We start from the raw sequence: 19,237 nt of genomic DNA, 5'->3' as shown, positions 1-19,237 counted from the left end.
GGGCTATTATGGTCCTTTTGGTCTTCTGGCATATCTACAGCACGTGCACAAGAAGAGTGTTTTTAAAACTCAGGTCTGTGTATCCCTGAGGGTTCGCTCATGTATCCTTGAAGGTCTGAAAACCCTCTGAGATAATTGTTGAATGTTACCTTTCCATTTTGATGACACTATTAAAAACATATGCATGATCTGGATCCTGTGGCTGACTCCCTTACAACGGAGGGCTGCTGCATGAATTCAGTTCCCATATTCAAAGGGACAGTTTAAAGGGACAGCATTTAACTTTTGGTGTGTTGACAAGCACATTTGGCTTCCGTCTGGCTCAGACCGAAAGACTGAGTCCTTCCTGGGGGTGACAAGGGGAGGGTCCTCATGTTCTGGCTCCTGGTGCCTCTTTGGCTTCATCTCTTGCAGCCTGCCCCTTGCCCCACCAGCCTCCTTACTGCAGACGTGCTCCCTTAAGGGCATTTCTACTGTTATTCTCTCTGCCCAGAAGGTTCTTCCCCCAGATATCTGCATGAATAATTCCCTCATCTCCTTCAGGTCCTTGCTTAAGTGATTAACTTTCTCAGTCCTATTTCAAATTGCAACTCCCCACTCACCCCACCTCCATCCCTATGCCTATCAACCTTACCCCTGGTCTCTTCACATACAACAACATTCACTTATTCATAATGTGTGTTGTTCGTTGTCTGGCTTGCCCTGTTAGCATGCATGCCCACAAGAGCAGAAATGGTTGTTTTGTTCATTGATGTCTCCCAGGCACTTAGAGCAGTGCCTGACACACAGTAGGTGTTTAATAAATATTTGATGAAGGAATGAATGAATGAACAACAGTCACCTCATCTCTGTTCTTGTATTTATGCTCAATTTGTTCATCGGTTTTCCAGACAAAACTCCTCTTTTGGCAGTGATGATTTGCAATGGAAAGACATTTTTTAATGGCTAAAACTTTACACTTAAAAATTCGTGTTTCTCAAAGTGAGATCTATGTGGTCCAAGAATTCCAAGAATGCAAGCTGAGGGGATGAGGGGTCCCAAGTCAGACTAACATGTCTCTACAGGCTCCTGACTTGACCACTTCCTCTCCCTCCCTCCTGGGCCAGGGACAGCCTGTCGCGATCTGCCACCTCCGGACAAGCACAGACAGGCCTCTGTGAAAGGAACCTCTCATGTTTTCGCCCAGTTTGAGTGTCATTTTCCCTCTCTCTGCCTCGCTTTCTTTGGCTTGCCAACTTTCAAGTTTGTTTCATTTTTCCTGATAATAAAAGAAACACACTTACCGTAAAACAAGATTTAGGGACCTCTAAAGACGTACAAAGAAACAGATGCCCAAAGACTTGAAATTCCCCTGATTTGTAAAAGATACCTTCTGTATTTTGTTTCTCTGCTTATAAATGCAATACGCAGACACAGCCGCCCCCATTAATATTTTGGTGCATTTCTTCCTAGTCCTTTTTCTATGTGTATGTATTAAGAGGAAATATCGGAAGTTGCCAATATTCAACCATTGTTGACCTAGGAAATGGCGATTTTATATGGTATATCCTAGTCATTCACACAGTTGAAGCCATACTATGCGTATAATTTTACATCCTATTCTTTTCACTTGTCATTATAACAGCACCACTTGCCCATGTATCCGTGAGCTTGCGTTAACAGCACAAATAATTGATGAGCATTAGCATCTCAGCTGGGAGCCCAGCCTCATAAATCATTGAAAACAGTCCACGTGGTGCCCAGGCTTCCTGAGTCTTGATGTGAATGACAATCGCAGTGATTCTTCCAGGAAACTCGTCCTAGAAATGCCCTCAGCCAATTGCCTGGGTGCAGTACCTGGCACCAGATTTTCTGCCCAAATGGCAGTTTCTGGGAATGCTGCTAGTAACTGTGTCCGGTCGTTCATCTTGTCCCTCTTAAATGAATTTGTTCCTTACCAGTGATGCATATTGGGTTTGTGGTATGTCTTCCTCTCCAATGAAATGACTCTCTTTGGCTTTTTGTGTTTACTGTGGTTTGTTTAGTGGTTTCTGGGCCAGGTACAGTCTACCAGCATGATTGAAAGAGAGACCTGACTTTTTTTAGCTTACCAGCAGTAGAAGGGCTGCTTTTAGGGCCCTGGCTTTCTCTCTGCAAACACCATCACACTATCAAGTCTGTACTTTTTCATCACAGCAGAGCCCTGAGGAGTCCATGGACCATGTGGTGCCTTTATGTTGTGATCCTGCCTCCAAAATGATTGCCCAGGGACAGTAATCTAGGTGGGTCCTCATTATCTGAGACTTGGGATAGCCCTGTGCCTCATTGGGTCTCTATTTGCTCTAGATCTGGCTGGGTTCAACCACATAGACTAAGAAGATTATATGTCCATCCAAAAGTCTCATTTGCATAAGGTTTGGGAGCTTATAAGATCAACTGACATTGCTGATAATAACATTCTGTCACTCCAGGTGCAACAGTTTAAAAGGATGAACTTTAACATTTTGGCCCCAAGGATAAAACAGTAACAGGAGACCAGAACATTTAAAGGTAATCTACAGCGTATAAACATATCAAAGGGGTAGAGAAAATAAGGCAAAAAGACACAAAAAATGAAATATGCGGTCTCTCTTATGATCGATACATGGCAAGCAGAGAGGCAATATTATAAATATTGACCCTGGCTTTGAGGTTAGTCCAACTTGCATTCAAATCCTGACCCTGTCCCTTACTAGTTGTGAAAGGCTCCTAGACTGCTTCCTTTTCTGTAAAACTGACCTAAAAACACCCACTCTGCAAAATGACTATATGCAGTAAAGACAGAATATGTGTAAAATATTGATCACACGTGAGCTTGATAATAGTAGTTATTACTGTTACTATTAGACACACAAAACTTCAAGAATTTTTGATTTGATCTTTTAAATGTTTATCATTGCAAACACAACACTGGGACAGTAACAGATAAACTTAAAAAGGAAAACCAACCTCACTACCCACCAAAATCAGACTATTTACATTTTCCCATATTTCCATTACACAGGGTATTTGTATTTTCAGCCTTTTTTCACCTAACATTGTACTGTAAGTTTCCTCCTGTTGCAACACAGTTTAGTGTAGTGTAAAATAGTTATTATTTCAACAAATATACCATAATCTAATTAATCATTCCTCTGTTTGTGAACATTTATTTGCTTGGGGAATATTCTTTCCTTTTGTTCCTGTTTCTGCTATGGTGAGTTGAAATGCACGGTTTAAAAAATATTTAGGTCTTTTTCCTTAGGTGTATAGATATTTTTTAGCTCGAATTTGAGCACTGTATAAGCTACTGAATGTTCACTGTGGATAGAGAAGAGGTAGCTTCAGCCTAGTTTCTAGTGTAAGGCAAATTGGGACAACTCCAAGAATCTTCATGTTTATTAACCTCAGTTTCCTCATCTCAGCACTTGACAAACTGGTATGAGGATGACCGATAATTGAGGTAGGCACCCAAAAAATGGATCTTTAAAGTGGACTAAACCTGCTCACGTTCTTGATTTCATTCATTCCCCACACAGGGCCCAGACCGAAACGGTAGGTATTCATATTATTTGAAGCACAGGGGTAGGTATTCATATCATTTGGGGTAAGGTTCTTACCCCAGGTCACACAGCGGCTGGGAGAGGACGAAGAACGTCTTTCGCGGATTCTGAATTCCCAGCTTTCCCACTGGGCTTTGAAAACAAAAAATGCCCCCACCCTAACTGAGGGCGGGAACTGAGGGGCTGAGGGTCCAGCTGAGCTCCGCGGGAGGTGTCGTGCGCCCCGCCAGGAGGCTCCGCCTCCCGGGCTCTCGGGCCCCGCCCTGCTCCGAGCATGCCCAGTGCACTCCCCGCCGTCCCAACGGTGCCGGGAGAGCGCTGCAACTCCAGGTTTTGCTGGAGACCGGAGGTCCGGGGGCGGGGGGCGGGCCTGGGCGGGTCCTGTTCCGGGGACTCCCTGGCTCGGTTGAAATTCCACCGACAAGACGCTCGGGCGGCGTCCTGTGCAGGGGCGCAACTCGGGGGCAGGGACCGAACTGAAGCACCAGGTGCTGCCAGCTGCCGCCGAATGGTCCTAGGCCCACAGGGCCCTTGGACCCTCAGGCATCTGGTCGGGACAGGATTATTACAGCCGTCACTCCATCCTTTCATTCACATATTCATTCAACAAACTGTTTTTGAGCACCTACTGTGCCAGGTGCTGTCGTAGGGGCTGGGACAATGTCGTGAAGATGGGCAGGGCTACAGCCCCAGAGCTAAAATTCCAGAGGTGAATACACAATAAGTAAGCAAATCAGGGGAAAAGCAGTTACCGACTTCATCTCCTGCTACTTTGCCCTGCTTGCTATTTCCTAAGCAGTCCTGCGCCTTAGTGTCTGCACTGGCTGATCCCTCTGCCAGAAATGCTCTCCCCAATTTATCTGCGTGACTGAAATGTCTGACCACGTCATTGAAAACTGCACTCCCTCCACCCCAAGTTTCTTTTCCCCTCGTAAAGCATATCACCTTCTACTACGCAGTTTGCTTTTTTGCACGTTTATTGTGTATCGCCTGCCTCTCTTCCGCCAAACTCCGGCAAGGGACAAGATTTCTGTCTATTCACCACACGTGAAGAATCAGAGTAAGTGATCAATAATTATTTGTTGAATGAATTAATGGATAGTGATAAATGTGAAGAAAATAAAGTGAGGACATGGAACAGAGGGCTAACTTAGTAAGGTGGTCAGGGAAGGCCTCGGAGAAGGAGGACCTACGTGCAATGAGAAGGTTCCAGCCACGGCAATAGCTGGGCAAAGACGTCCCACACAGAGGAGGAAAGGCATGTGTAAATGTCCTGAGGCTAGACAAGTTCTGAGTGTTTGATGGACAGAAAGGTGCTCACGCGGCTGCAGGAATGCAGGAGCCAGATCAGGTAAAGGGCCCATAAGTCTTGGGAAGAAAGTTCAAGCCAGGAAGTTTCTAGTGGAACGGGATGGGCACTGCACTGGGAGTCAGCAGGACCCCAGCTGGGCAAGACTTCTCCTTAAGTCAAAAATTTGTTTATCGCCGGCTGCTCGACATTCCTAGGCATAAAATCACTTAGGGCTGGGCACACAGTTGGTGCCTAATAAATGGTAATGGAACGAATGCCTGCGTGCATGCGCGAGGGGACACCGGGCTGCACGGAACTCGGCAAGAGAGCCCTGGTGGCCCCGGGAGACGCGTCCGAGCACACCGGCCTCGGGTGGGGGCGGGGGCGTCCCGCAGGGCGTTCCGGGAGCCCGCCCCCCGCCCGGCGCGCGGGCCCGTCGCGGCCAGCCGGGCCGGCGGGAGCCGCCCGCGGGCGGCACTGGGCATGCTCAGACGGCGGCCAGGTCGCGCCGCGAGCGAGCTTCTGCGCCGCCCGCACGCGCGACCTACCTGGGCGCCCCGCGCCCCCAGATGCTGCAGGTACGGGCCGGCGCGACCCCAGCGGGCTGGGGGCAGGGCACGGGGCCACCGGGGGCCGGGGTCGCGCTGGGCGCTGCCCCGCCCCCACCCTTCCCCAGGCGCCCGGCGAACGCGCGAGCGGGCTGGCGGACGCGGCGGCCCCGGGTTCCCGGCGCCTCGTCGGGGCGGGGAGGGGCGCCCTGGCCGCGCTCACCTGGTGGGGCGCGGGTGGGAGGGAGCAGGCCGGGCCGGGTGGGGCTGGGTCCCGGCGATCCGGGAGGGCCCAGCGGCCGGCCATCCGGGAGGGCCCAGCGCCGCCGCGACCGCGGCCCCTGCCCCGGCCGCCGAAGGGTCGCACAGCCCGCGTGGAGTCAGCCAAGCGCGGCGGCCAGACCTTCTCGGCTCCCAGGGCGAATTCGCCTCTCGGCTTTAAAAGATGGCATTTCCTGGGCCTGGCACGAACTCCAGCGCCAATAAATCCTCCCCGTTCCACGGGTGATTTGGAATAATTTATCAGGTACCTGCGATGAGACAGCTGCAGTGGGGGAGTGTATGTGAGAGCGCCCAGTCCCCCGGAAATTCCCGTTTTCAGCAACCTGAACTTACTGAGAAGTTGAGGTTGCCTTAAAAATTCATGGGAAGTTGAGAAGACTTGACACCTGGGTTTTCCGAGGTGGTGGAAAGAGCTTGTGACTCGGAAACTGGAGACCTCCATTCAGGTTGGGCTCCCTCTTGGCCAGCTGGTGACCTTGGGGCGAGTTGTTTAACTTCTCTGATCTTCATTTTCCTCCCCTGCAAACAGCCCGTAATAATGCCCACCTCGCTGGGTTGTTGGGTGGATTAAGTGGGATAAATTATGTGGAGGTGTTTGGCACCGTGCCCGGCCAAAGCAAACAAGCAGTTGGCATGATGGGAATTTAACTCGTTTAGAGACCCTCGTGGCTCCCATTTCACCAGGAAATTGGAATTACGAAAGCATCTTCAGGGCCTAGTGCCAGATTGACAGACCCTGTCTTTGTGCCCAGGAGAACTTCTACTGAAATCTTTGGAAAAACAATTTAGCTGAATTGTAATCGGAGAGCACCTTCTTTAAAAGCAGTTTTATACATTCAGAAACTCCAGAAGTTGGCAGTTCAGCTTGACTTACAAAAGAGCTGTTTTGCAAGATGATCCATCTTGCAAGTGTTTAAGTAGATGATGCTTTGAAAGTAAAGCCTAGTTAGGAAGATTTCTGTTCTAAAAAGCTCCCAAACCCAGCTTTCAGTGATTATTTAAATTAGGGTTTCTTTCACAATGTTAGCATTTGGGGTTCAATAATTCTTTGTTGTGGGGCCTTTTCTATGCGTTGTAGGATGTTTAGCAGCATCTTTGGTTTCTACCCAGTAGATTCCGGTAGCAATCCCTTTTCCTCAGTTGTGTCAACCAAAAATGCTTCCCGACGTCCCTCCCTGTGCGGGGGCAGGGTGCAAATTTTCCCTTTCTCCCCCCCTTTAGAACCACCATGCTTTCTGTCATCAGCCTATCTGAGTTGTTTGAGAAGTTCGTCTTATGTTTTTACTCTAATAACCAACCTTTGTATAGACTTGTAGAACTGCACAGAGTACATCCATGTGCATCAACTGATTTAATTTTTACAACTCCCCTGTGAGGCTGGTGTTATTCCCATTTTACAGGTGAGGAAACTGAGGCTTTGAGCAGTCAATTACACAGTATGTGGTGTAGCTGGGATATAACTCATGTCATCTGGTTCCACGGACAGGTCTTTTTCTTCTGCATCAGGCTGCTCTTTATTGTATTGAGACTTTCAAATAGGTGGCGTTCCTGATGATTAAATCAAGATGTAAAGTAGATTGGAAGCTGGAAACCTTTTTGGCTAGTTGAAAATTAACAGCAAGCTATTATCTGACAGAGAGTAGGTCATTCTAGTTAAATATTCTAGTTTATAGTAAGCTCCCATAAATCCTGCATACAGTTGATGGAATACCAATGTGCAGAGAATTAAGAGTAGAATAAAACGTGCCTAATACTCTGTATTGATCCTGCCTTGTCCCTGGTGATTTGCTGTCTCCTAAAACCAACTCGTATATGCAAATTAGACATTAGCTGGAATGTAAAAGGTCAGGTTACTGAAGGCATCTCAGAGTGGCTGGAGTGACTGAGGCATTCCGTTCAGCAAGTATTTATTGAGCTGCTTCTACATGGCAGATGCAGTGCTGGGTGGGGATGCAGAGTGGGCCAGTGGACTCCAGTGAACCCGGGGTGCCTGGAGAACTTCTCCTCAAGGAGAGGGCAGGTCTTGGCCAGGCCAGACACACAGGAGGCCAAGGTCAGGGACAGCTTGGGGTGGGAGAAAGAACCTAAGTTAACACAGAGTCCAATCCAATTCAGGATCCCACACTGCTTCACCATCCTTTTTTGAGCCCTCCATTTCCACATTTTATCATAGAGAAGGTATTCTGGTGGCTTTTAACATTCCCATTCAAGTGTCAGGAACCTGGTCAGAGATGAATCTTATCTCTGAAAGAAGTTGGGCTTCCAAGCTGGTAATTGGTCTCAGGGGATTGAGACCAGCTCCTTGATTGTTGACTGTGATCTGGGAGGTTCTGCATGCATTGTTTAATTTCAGTGTGCTCCCTCTCTCCTCTTACAGTTGAGGAAACAGCTAGCAAAGGTAGTGTGGGACCAGGAGCTAGAGGGACGAACTGGGACCTTCTGAACTTCGGGTCCAGGCACACGAGGAATTCCATTTTCTAGGATGGACATAATCTACCAGAGGACTTTGGGGACTGGAGGGAACAGGAAGACAAGGCACCCTACCCACCCCCCACCAACCTCGGGGTTTGTGGCATGTTGGGGGATGGGGGGAACCTGCGATTTGTGGTCCTTCCCTCTCTCCGTAGGTAAGTGCCTGTTGACCGTAATCCCAGGGCTCACCTTCCTTCCTTCAGACAATGGTCCTGGGAAGCAGGGCCACCCTCTTCATCTCTTCGCAGGGGCTGGAATGCCGAGGGCAATCCCCCGGCGTTGACAGGCTGGGAGTGTGGGGCAGCCAGCTGGTGTAGCTTCCCAAGCCTGGGCTCTTCTGACCAACTCTAATAGAGACAAGATCAGACCAGGTCAGTGTCCACTCTGCCCAGGTCTGGGTCCTGGCAACTGCAGACTGTGATCTCACAGGCATCTCCTTTCATCCGCCTGAGGGGGAACTAAAAGGGAGTGCTTGGTGGGTCCCTGGCTGAAATCTGATCTGGTCATGGGTTCTGAGACCCAGAGATCTTGCATCTCCATAGCTTCCGGTTATGCATGATGCACCTGTAATAGCCTTCCGCCTCCAGGGGAAGATCAGCTGTGAGCACAGATGTAACAGCAAATTCAGACCTTTACTGAGCCTATACTATGTGTCAGGCCCTAGGGTTACAGAGATGAAAGCTGAACCCGTCTTGGAAGGATTCATGGTGGAGTTGGGAAGACAGTGACATGGTGACATTTCTGTGTGAGTGTGTACACGCATGTGGGCATGCATGTGCTGTCTATCTGTCTGACAACTGCTTTAAAAGAGGATAAAGCTAGATGCAGGAGACCCCAATGGAGAGAGCCATTCATTCTGACGGGCATCAGGGTAGTTGGAGTAGTTGGCATTTGAATTCAGCCTTGAAGGTAGAAAAAGATGGTATTCAGGGGGCAGACAGAATGGCAGATGCAAAGACTCAGAGGCATGAAGAGACCCCTTGTATTTCAGGAATGGTGACTCTTCCCAGGCCCAGCCTCCTGATCTTGGCTAATGCAGGGCCCACCTCCTATAGTGAGGGTACCCCCCCATCTCTGTACAGGGGCCTGGCCTCACTCATCCCAGGGTATGTGTCCATTCTCCTTGTTTGTCCTGCATAGGAGCGATGCCTCTGTGCTGTCTCCGAGGCATGAGCACCTTCTGCCAGGGATACCTCTGGTTTTAGTTATTACACACTGATATGGCACTTACTAGCTTCCAGGCAATGTTCTGAGTGCTTTCCAAATATTAATCTTTTAATCTTTGTAGCAACTCTCTGGCCGTGCTGCTTCCCTGAGTACTGGCCACTGGGTAGGTAGGTGGGGGCAGAGCTCATGTCCCCGGTCTGTGTCCCTCTGTGGACGAGGCTCTCATCATGATACAGCTTCTCCTGGCTGCGGTTTACATCGATGTGCCAGGAAGCAGCCAAGTCTGAGAGTCCTGATGGAGTGCTGACTGCCCCGGATTTTTCTCCCTGACCCCGTTTCCTTCAGGGGGCCAGCAGGGCTCCACTGACTACATTTTCTGAACCAAAGACTGGGATCTGTAGTCTGAGAAAGAATGTTTGTGCTGCGTCTTTGTGCAAGAGGAGGCCTGGGAGGTGTTGTTTGGATACTGAGAGTGGAATTTTTGAGACATTTCGATGGTTTATGTGGAAAGTTAGAATAGAACATTTGAAATTGGGATAGTCCTGGAAAATTCAAGTTCCGTGATTTACTGTCAGGATACACAAGCTTTTAGTAAATAGTTAAGCAATGTGTAGTTTGAATTTTCTGTACTGAGCCTCTTGGAGCCTCAAAATGGAATAAATAGTACCTTCTAGCCCCAGAATCTTGCTAATACTTACCAGCCCCAGTTTACAGATGGGATGAGAAAACTGAGGCTCAGAGAGATGAAATGACTCCTGGAAGGGCACACTGCTCTACGAGGACAGCCAAGGTTTGAACTCAAGTCTGTCCCCAGGCAAATACTTGACTGTAAAATGAGGATAATAATAGAACCTTTTTCCGTTAAAGGAGCTAATGACCGAAAACCCACTCAGGTAGAACTTGGCACAGAAAAGGATCCCCTCCCTTTGTGTTTGCGCCGCTGACCCGCAGACAAGCGCCTTGTTTAGCCTTCGATGCTGAGAGTGGCTGTCGCGAGTGATGGCCTGCTCCCAGGGCAGGGCTGAGGGCCCGGCTCCCAGGGCTAGAGGGACGTTCCAAGGGGCAGGGTCCAGGACCAGAAAGGGGCTGTGGCCAGCTGGGTGCTGTGTTGACGAAAGGCACTGGTCTGACTTAGAGAGAGGAGTGTGAAGACCTGGTCCCTGCACGCTACTTCCCTCAGGTGAGTCAGCCTCGGTCTAGACCTGAGGGTCTTGGTGGGAGAGGCAGCAACCAGCTCTGTCAGCCGTCCCTTGACCCGAACCACTGGTGGGCCTAGAGTGGAGATAATGACAGCGTGAGCTCAGGTCTTGCTCGCTTTGCTCCCCCCACCATTCCCTCCCCAGGTCTGGTTATCAAATTCATACATGGCTGCTGTAGAAAATTAAGGTGTCAGGGAGCAATGGAAATATCATGCATGGTGTTCTTCCTGGAAGCAGCTCTCACCACCACCATCACCACCATGGAGGACTCCACATGCCAGCCTGTTCCTGCTGCAGCCAAGGGGGTCTTTCAAAGCTGCTTCCTTTTGCTTTTAGAATAAAAGACAAAACTAATGTTGGCATCTCCTGCAGGCCCTGGTGTACATGCTTTGGTCCCCATGCTTTCTGTGCTCACAGGGCCAGTGAGAACCTGGAACCTTCCTCCCCTCCTCCCCAGTTAACTCATTCTTTGGGCCTTGGCTGCATGATTGTAGATGCCTCCCCTCGCCTTCCTGCTGTGGGTAAAACTGCCTGCCGTAAACGCTCACATTCTGGCCCCCAGGTCTCTCTCCTTTCACAGCACTTTTCACAGTTGCAATTTTGTGCTTAATTAGTGTAATTATTTGTATTAGTACCCGTCTCCCCAGCTACACTGTGAGCTCTGTGAAATCAGGGTCTCTCTTCCTTTAAACACACATGCACACACCACACACACACTTTCTTTGAGACTTATTTTTTTTCTTTTAACTTTTTATTTTGACCTAATTCAGACTTACAGAGAAGTTCCAAGAATAGAACAGAGAACTCCCATATACCCTTCACCCAGATTTGTCAAATGTTACCGTTTTATCACATTTATTTTATTCTTCTCTCTGGGTGTACATTTTTTTCCTAAACCATTTGAGGGTCATTTATAGAGTCTTCCTTTCCCCCTAAATACTTCAGTGTATTTCCTAAAACCAATGACATTCTCCTATATAACTATGGTACACTTTTTAAACAAGAAATCAGTATTGATACAGTACTGTTATCTAATCTACAGACCTACAGGCTTTGCCAGTTGTCTTGGTAGTGTCCTTTGTAGCAAAGAAAACCCCAGATCGCGCGTTGCATGTGGTTATGTCTCTTCAGTCTCCTTTAAGTTAGAGCAGTTCCTCAGGCTTTCTTTGTCTTTTGTGACCTTGACATTTTTGGAGAATACAGGCCAGTTATTTGGTAGAATTCTCCTCAGTTTGAGTCTGTTTTAACCCACCATGTGTCTTCAATGCCACTGAAACATCAAATGCACTCAGTTAACATTTGCTGAATGAAAAAAGTCAGCAGGTTGTCTAGTCTCCCCCACGCCCACTCCTTTCAGCAGAAGGATGTTGTGGGTTTTTTTGTTTTTTTTAATTTATTTTTGGCTGCATTGGGTCTTCGTTCCTGCGCGCGGGCTTTCTCTAGTTGTGGCGAGTGGGGGCTACTCTTCCTTGCCGTGCGCGGGCTTCTCATTGCAGTGGCTTCTCTTGTTGGGGAGCACGGGCTCTAGGCACGCAGGCTTCAGTAGTTGTGGCACGCAGGCTCAGTAGTTGTGGCTCGCAGGCTCTAGAGCGCAGGCTCAGTAGTTGTGGCGCACAGGCTTAGTTGCTCCACAGCATGTGGGATCTTCCTGGCCCAGGCCTCGAACCTGTGTCCCCTTGCATTGGCAGGCGGATTCTTAACCCCTGTGCCACCAGGGAAGCCCAGAATGTTGTTATTTAGTTGCCATCTTGCTGTATATAGATTGGAATCTTGCTGCTTTTATTTTTATGCATTTATTTTTTACTGGAAGTGTGGTTGACATACAATATTATGTCAGTTTCAGGTGAACAACATAGTGGTTTGACATTTGCCTACACTATGAAATGACCACCACGATAAGGCTAGTAACCATCTGTCCCCATACAAAGTTGTTACATAGTGTGGTCTACATTCCTTAAGCCGTATATTACATCCCTGTGGCTTATGTATTTTATAACTGGAAGTTTGTACTTCTTAATCCCTTCACCTAGTTTGCCCAACCTATCCCCCCACCCCCTGCAACCGTCTGTTTGTCCTCTGTATCTATGAGTCTGTTTCTGTTTTGTTTCATTTGTTCTTCTGTTTTTTTAGATTTCACGTGTAAGTGAAGTCATACAGTATTTGTCTTTCTCTGTCTGGCTTACCTCACTTAGCATAATACCCTCTAGTTCAGTGTCCCCAACCTTTTTGGCACCAGGGACGGGTTTCGTGGAAGACAGTTTTTCCATGGATGGCAGTGGGAATGGTTAAGGCGGTAATGCGAGCAATGGGGAGGGATGGGGAGCGAAGGGGAGCGATGGGGAGGGATGGGGAGCGATGGGGAGTGAAGGGGAGTGATGGGGAGGGATGGGGAGCGAAGGGGAGCAGTGGGGAGTGGCAGATGGAGCTTTCCTCGCTCACCTGCCGCTCACCTCCTTCTGTGCTGCCTGGTTCCTAACAGGCTGCGGCCCAGTACCGGTCTGCAGCCCGGGGGTTGCGGACCCCTCGTCTAGATCTGTGTTCCCGCAAATGGCAAGATTTTATTCTTTTTTATGGCTGCGTAATATTCCATTGTATATATATACCACATCTTCTTTGTTCATTCATCTATCCTGATATTCTTTTTTAATAACACAGCTTTCCCCACAAAAGAGAGGCTTCCTCCAGGGATAGTGAGCCTGCTGTCTCTGCAGGAATACAAGCGGACGCCGGGCCATGGCTTGGCAGGGACACTAGAGTGGAGAACAGAACATTTGGTGAGGGGCAAGACTCAGCCTGCACGTTCCTCCTGACACTGAGTGCCTTCTCCAAATGCAATTCTGACTTCCCAGGCCTAGGGGCCCAAGAATAAGGTAACTAGAATTTCTAATCCAAACCAGAACATTTTGAGAATAAATGAGGAGCTGTTAATAATTGCTTCTAATCAAGTAACTTCAACTTGGCTATCCTGGACAAATCAGGATATGTGGTCACTCTACCCAAATGTGACTTTGAAGTTGGAGATCAGTGCCTGGGGATCAGCCTAGAAAGCCCTCTAGCAGTAGGAATTTTCTGCCTGGACAAAGCGAAACTCATCTCGCTGGCATTGCCTGCCAGGCCCACATTAGTGGCTTTGGTCCTCTCTGTGATTGCACCTCCCTTGGTGTGCCCCTCCCAGCCTTTCTCCTGCTACATCCACTTCGTTTCAGCCCTCCCCTCACCTGTTCCTTCCTGCCACAGGGACTGAGAGAGCCTGGAACATCACTTCCAAACCCAGGCTGGATGGAGGAGAGGGGATGGGGTTTGTGATACATGCACGAGGGGAAAACAGGCCAGCTGTGCTTCCTACTGGCCCAATTTTAATGGAATTTAAGAGCCAGGGTGTGTAAGTGAGGTATGGCTGGAGACCAGAGTTTCCCTAGACCTTATCTTTCCCACCCGGCCCCTGCCACGCTCACACTTCCACCTGTCTTTTGTGCGCAGACACCCAGGTTCCTCTTCCAGCCCTAGTTCTGAGATCAGAACCGAGTTGCCGGTCTTTGGCAGAGGCACGGAAGCAGCTGGCATTGGGGACCCAGGCACAAGAGAATGGGCATTGAATGACTAGAAGGTGCAGAGAAGGACTTGGATGCAGAGAGACCAGGCAGGAAACCAGCATCTAGGGAGTCTGGTAACAAGGCCAATACAGGGTCATTTATCAGGAAGCCTAGAGCTGCAGTATTGAATGCCTGACACTCGGCCACAGGGGCAGGCACTGGTGTGTGATTAGCCCAGTTCCTTAACTCATTTTCTGCCTAGCAAAACGCACGAACTCTGCCTTCCTGGATTAAAAAGTGTAGGCATACCTCATTGTATTGGGCTTCGCAGACACTGTGGTTTTTACGTTGAAGGTTTATGGCAACCCTGCATCAATCAGGTCTCTCGGTGCCATTTTTCCACCAGCATTTGCTCACTTCGGGTCTCTGTGTCACCTTTTGGTAATTCTCGCAATATTTCAAACACTCTACTGGCAAAAGATAATGAGTCACTGAAGGCTCAAATGATGGTTAGCATTTTTTTTAGCAATAAAGTATGTTTAATTAAGGTATGTATATTGTTTTTTAGACATAATGCTGTTATACACTTAATAAACTACAGTATAGTGCAAACATAATTTTTATATGCACTGGGAAACCAAAAAAATGTGTGTGACTCACTTTATTGCGATATTTGCTTTATTGCAGTGTTCTGGAACGGAACCCACAGTATCTCTGAGGTATGCCTGTTTTATAGGGTGAAAATGTGAAGGTATAGAGATTTTCTGGGGCATCCTAGTCCTGTGGACTTCAAGAACATGGTCCAGTGCAGTATAGTGTTTTTATAACTCCAGGCATTGGTGGCTTTAAGGGAAAAGCCAGTTAGAGTTTCTAGTTATTAGAATGCAAGATACTAGCACTTACTGAACTTTGGAAATTTTTCTGGTTAACTGTGATACTATGTTTACTGGTTAAAAATGTTCTCCCCCACCCCACCCAGGCATAGCTATGTAAAAGCATTGAGTTTGAGGTCACCTTTTACAGGACAGAGAGGGTCACACAGTGTCTGAACTGGAAAGGACCTCAGAAGAATCTTTTCCAGCTCCCTCTCTTTACAGGTGGGGAAACTGAGGCATGCTCAGGGCACACAGATAGTCACAGAGCAGGGACTGGTACCTGAATCATACAGTTTCCAGCCCCCAGATCTTGGGTGTGTTTTCTAGATATCATCTAGGGAAGTTTATTAAATAGACTGTATATTTCTATCATTTTGTTAACATCTTTTGGCATTTGTCTAACTGTAGAAATAAGCTGTATTGGCATCAAAGTATTAAAAATTGTGCATTTCTTGCTCTTTTATGTAGAAGTTGCTAGGCTGATTTTTTTTTAAATTAATTTATTTTTGGCTGCATTGAGTGTTCGTTGCTGTGCTCGGGCTTCTCATTGCGGTGGCTTCTCTTGTTGTGGATCTCGGGCTCTAGGCATGCGGACTTCAGTAGTTGTGGCACGCGGGCTCAGTAGCTGTGGCTCATGGGCTCTAGAGCACAGGCTCAGTAGTTGTGGTGCACGGGCTTAGTTGTTCCGCGGCATGTGGGATCTTCCTGGACCAGGGCTCAAACCCGTGTCCCATGCACTGGCAGGTGGATTCTTAACCACTGCACCACCAGGGAAGCCCTGCTAGGCTGATTGTTTTTTTTTCGTTTTTATGTAAGAAGATGATATATATCTTCCATTGAGTTTCTGTATTCTGTACTACCGTTTCTCAAACTTTAGCACATCAGAATCGCCTTTTAAAACACAAGCTGCTATGCCCGACCCGCAGAGTTTCTGAGTCAGTGGGTCTGAATCAGACTCAGGTGAGGCCTCAGAATTTGCATTTCTTTTTTTTTTTTTAGCACTTTTTTTTTACTTTTTGGCCAGGCCACGTGGCCTGCGGGATTTTAGCTCCCTGACCAGGGATCAAACCTGTGGCCCCTGCAGTGGAAGCCCAGAGTCTTAATCACTGGACTGCCAGGGAAGTCCCATAATTTGCATTTCTAACAAGCTCCTCAGTGATGCTGCTGGTCCAGAGACCGGGGACCATCCTTTGAGGATCGCTGCCCCAGGCTTAGTGATAGTTCTAGATGGTGTGCTCTGTGCTTTACAGCCAGCTGGGCCCTCCTTGCTGCCCAACCAGCCCTCTGTCCTCCCCTGTTGCTCCCATGCCAGCCAGCCTAGCTTCTCCACTCTCTCTGGGTCTCCTACCTGTTGCCCTCCCCTCTCCAGATGACCCCACCACCTGTGGCCCTGGGATGCTCAGGGCCGTCTGGAGGGAGCTTCCTCACCTTTCCTCCTCCCTCCTTCATTTTCTCTTTCTTACTTTCTTCCAGTTTGAGAAATGAGTGTCTCTGGCTCTGGCTTACCTCTCCACTTCCAGTTGAAAACTGTCCTCCCATCACCAAAAAAAAAAGACAAAAGAAAAGCCTTCTCCCAGCCCGGCCTTACCATTAGGTCACGGCCCCATCACTCCCTTCCTTTCACTGCCAAGCCTGCTGGCGGAATAGTTTACAGTCGCAGAAAAAGATTGGCTCTCACCTCTCTTGACATAGACATGCTATTCAATTCCAGAAGTTCAGGTTTTCTATACCTATGCTGAAAGAAAGACAGTTTTTTTAAGGGGTTTTTTTGTTTGTTTTTTTTTTGGCTGCATTGGGTCTTTGCTACTGGGCGCGGGCTTTCTCTAGTTGCGGCAAGCGGGGGCTACTCTTCATTGCAGTGGGCGAGCTTCTCATGTGGTGGCTTCTCTTGTTGTGGAGCACGGGCTCTAGGCATGCGGGCTTCAGTAGTTGTGGCATGTGTGCTCAGTAGCTGTGGCACGCAGGCTCAGTAGTTGTGGCGCGCGGGCTCTAGGGCATGTGGGCTTCAGTAGTTGTGGCTCAAGGGCTTAGTTGCTCTGCAGCATGTGGGATCTTCCCGGACCAGGGCTCGAACCCGTGTCCCCTGCATTGGCAGGTGGATTCTTAACCACTGTGCCACCAGGGAAGTCCCAGGGAGACATATTTTTTTAATTTGTGGTAAAATACACATAACATAAAATTGACCATTTTAACCATTTTTAAGTGTATATACAGTTCCGTGGCATTAAGCACAGTCACACTTGTGTGCTACCGTCACCACCATGCATCCACAGATCTCTCTTCATCTTACAAAACTGAAACTCTACCCACTGAATACTAACTCCCCGTTCCCTCCCCGACCCCCCACCCCATCCCTGGCAGCCACCCTCTACTTTCTGTCTCTATAATTTTGTCTACTCTAGGTACGTCATATAACTGGAATCATGCAGTACTTGCCGTTTTATGATTGGCTTATTTCACTTAGCATAATGTCCTCCAGGTTCATCCATGTTGTCACATGTGTCAGAATTTTCTTCCTTTTTAAGGCTGAGTAATGCTCCATTGAACGTACATACAACATTTTGTTATTCAGTCATCTGTCAATGGATGCCTAGGTTGCTTCCACCTTTTGGCTATTGCAAGTAGTGCTTCTATGAACATGGGTGTACCGAAGGACACAATTCTGATTAAAGGGGGCTTGCAACCTCAGGTGAGATGTTTAGGCATTTATTTATCTAGCAGCCTCAGCTTTATCTATTGCCTGCATCCCCCAGCCCATTGTCCCCAGGCTTCCCCACCTGCCGCTTGAGCAACACTGCCCTTGCTGTGATGGCCAGGAACCGCTCACTTGTCAAGATCAGTGGCATTTCATCACTCAGACCATTTGGTCTTTGTGCCGATGCCCCCCTGCTGGGGCTTCTGTGATGCAGCTCCCCTCCTGCCTCCCCACCCACCCTGGCTCATCCTCTGCTCTCTGGCTCCTTTCCCTCTGTTCTGTCGTCCTGCAGGCCTTCCTGGGTGAGCACACCTTATCCCATCATCAGGGGCTCACAGGTCTGCTCCAGCCTGGTCATCTCTGTGTGTATCACATCTGAACATCTCCCCCTGAGTGTCCCCAGGTCCCTCTTCTGCATGTGCATGTCCAAAGCAGAGCTCTGCACCTTCCTCCTTAAAAATGTTCTCTCTGTAAGTGACGTGTCTTCCAGCATAGAAACCCCAGGGTCTCCCTTCACTCCTACAGCTGCACTGGACAAATCCCTCCCATCACACCTCAGCCCCTCCTCCAACCTGCCCCTCCTTCCCCCCACTAAAACTGGGTGGGTTCACACACTTCTCCCATTTGCCTCTCTCCCCAGTGGGTCCCTAACATTTATACCTGCTTCATGTTGTTGCCAGAAAGTGTTCCCTGCAGAAGCACTAATATCACCTCTTCTCTGTGGGTCCCATGTCGCCTGGCTCCATCCGGCGTTGCTTTCCCCTGTCTCTCCCCCTAACCCTGCTGGTGATATGCTCTAAGCCAGGGCTTCCCAAGCTTTAGTGCTAACATGCAGATTCTGATTCGAGGGGCCTGGGGGGTGGGCCCTGCCTTCTGCATCCCTAACAGGCCCCCCAGGTGGTGTTGAGACTGGCCAGAGACCACATGTTGAGTAGCTGAACTCCAGAATAGATCTGTGTATGACAAAGTGTGTATCACAAATAAAGTGTTTTTGGTCTATAAATAATGCAGGAATTTAAAATTTTTGTGTTGTAATTTTAACGTTTTCTGTTTTATACAAAGTTAATCTTAAATTTTTTCGATCATAAGGCAGATTCCCTTGTTGCAGTGATTATTTGCTACTAAAAGACATTTTCAAAGACTAAGAAAGGCTTTAGTTTCTTAAGAGTTACCATATAGGTCCAGGTGAATGAATATATGGGGGGTTGAGAACGTTTCCCCATTAAAGGGGTACATGTTCGGGGTCGGGCTCCCCCTTGTGAGCATCCCCAGGGCAGAGACCTTCTCTTCCTCAGCTCCATCCCCAGGACCCTGCTGGGCCTCCTCAGGATGTGGGCTGAAGGGTAAGGAGGCAAGTCTCGGCCTCCTCTTGGAGATGATGGTGGAAACTGGTGATTTGATGTGGGAAGACTGGGCTTGGAAGGGAGCCCCGTCAAAGGAGGGGAGGGAAAGGGTTCTTGGCAGCTGGGCCTTGTTGAGGCCTGTTTCATGACTTTTAATAGGGTTTTGCTGTGGAGGAGCCGCTTGGGAGAAAACTGCTGGTGGAGGTGTCCCCTGGTGCTGGGCTTCCTCCTGGAGAGGGGAGGGGAAGGGAGGGGAGGGGGAGGGGAGGGGG

At 48.6% G+C, this 19,237-nt stretch overlaps 1 protein-coding gene across 4 annotated transcripts in view; it reads left to right on the top strand.

Annotated features, from left to right (window-relative positions):
* Positions 1-5,341: 5,341 nt before the first annotated feature.
* Positions 5,342-19,237, top strand: part of PTPN3 (protein tyrosine phosphatase non-receptor type 3) — a 110,094-nt gene continuing 96,198 nt past the window's right edge. For 3 of the 4 annotated variants that reach the window (XM_029202847.1, XM_029202846.1, XM_029202850.1), the window contains exon 1: positions 5,344-5,429. The gene's annotated coding sequence lies outside the window, so the exon portion shown is untranslated. Of the gene's footprint in view, positions 5,430-19,237 lie in introns of all 4 variants that reach the window. The other variant, XM_029202848.1, reaches the window with a different exon arrangement.

The sequence above is a fragment of the Monodon monoceros genome, unplaced genomic scaffold (assembly GCF_005190385.1).
Source record: "Monodon monoceros isolate NGI ecotype Baffin Bay Population unplaced genomic scaffold, NGI_Narwhal_1 Super_Scaffold_5, whole genome shotgun sequence".
NCBI classification, from domain to species: Eukaryota; Metazoa; Chordata; class Mammalia; order Artiodactyla; family Monodontidae; genus Monodon; species Monodon monoceros.
The sequence above is the reverse complement of the archived record's forward strand: the minus strand, read 5'-3'. Positions and strand labels throughout refer to the sequence as shown.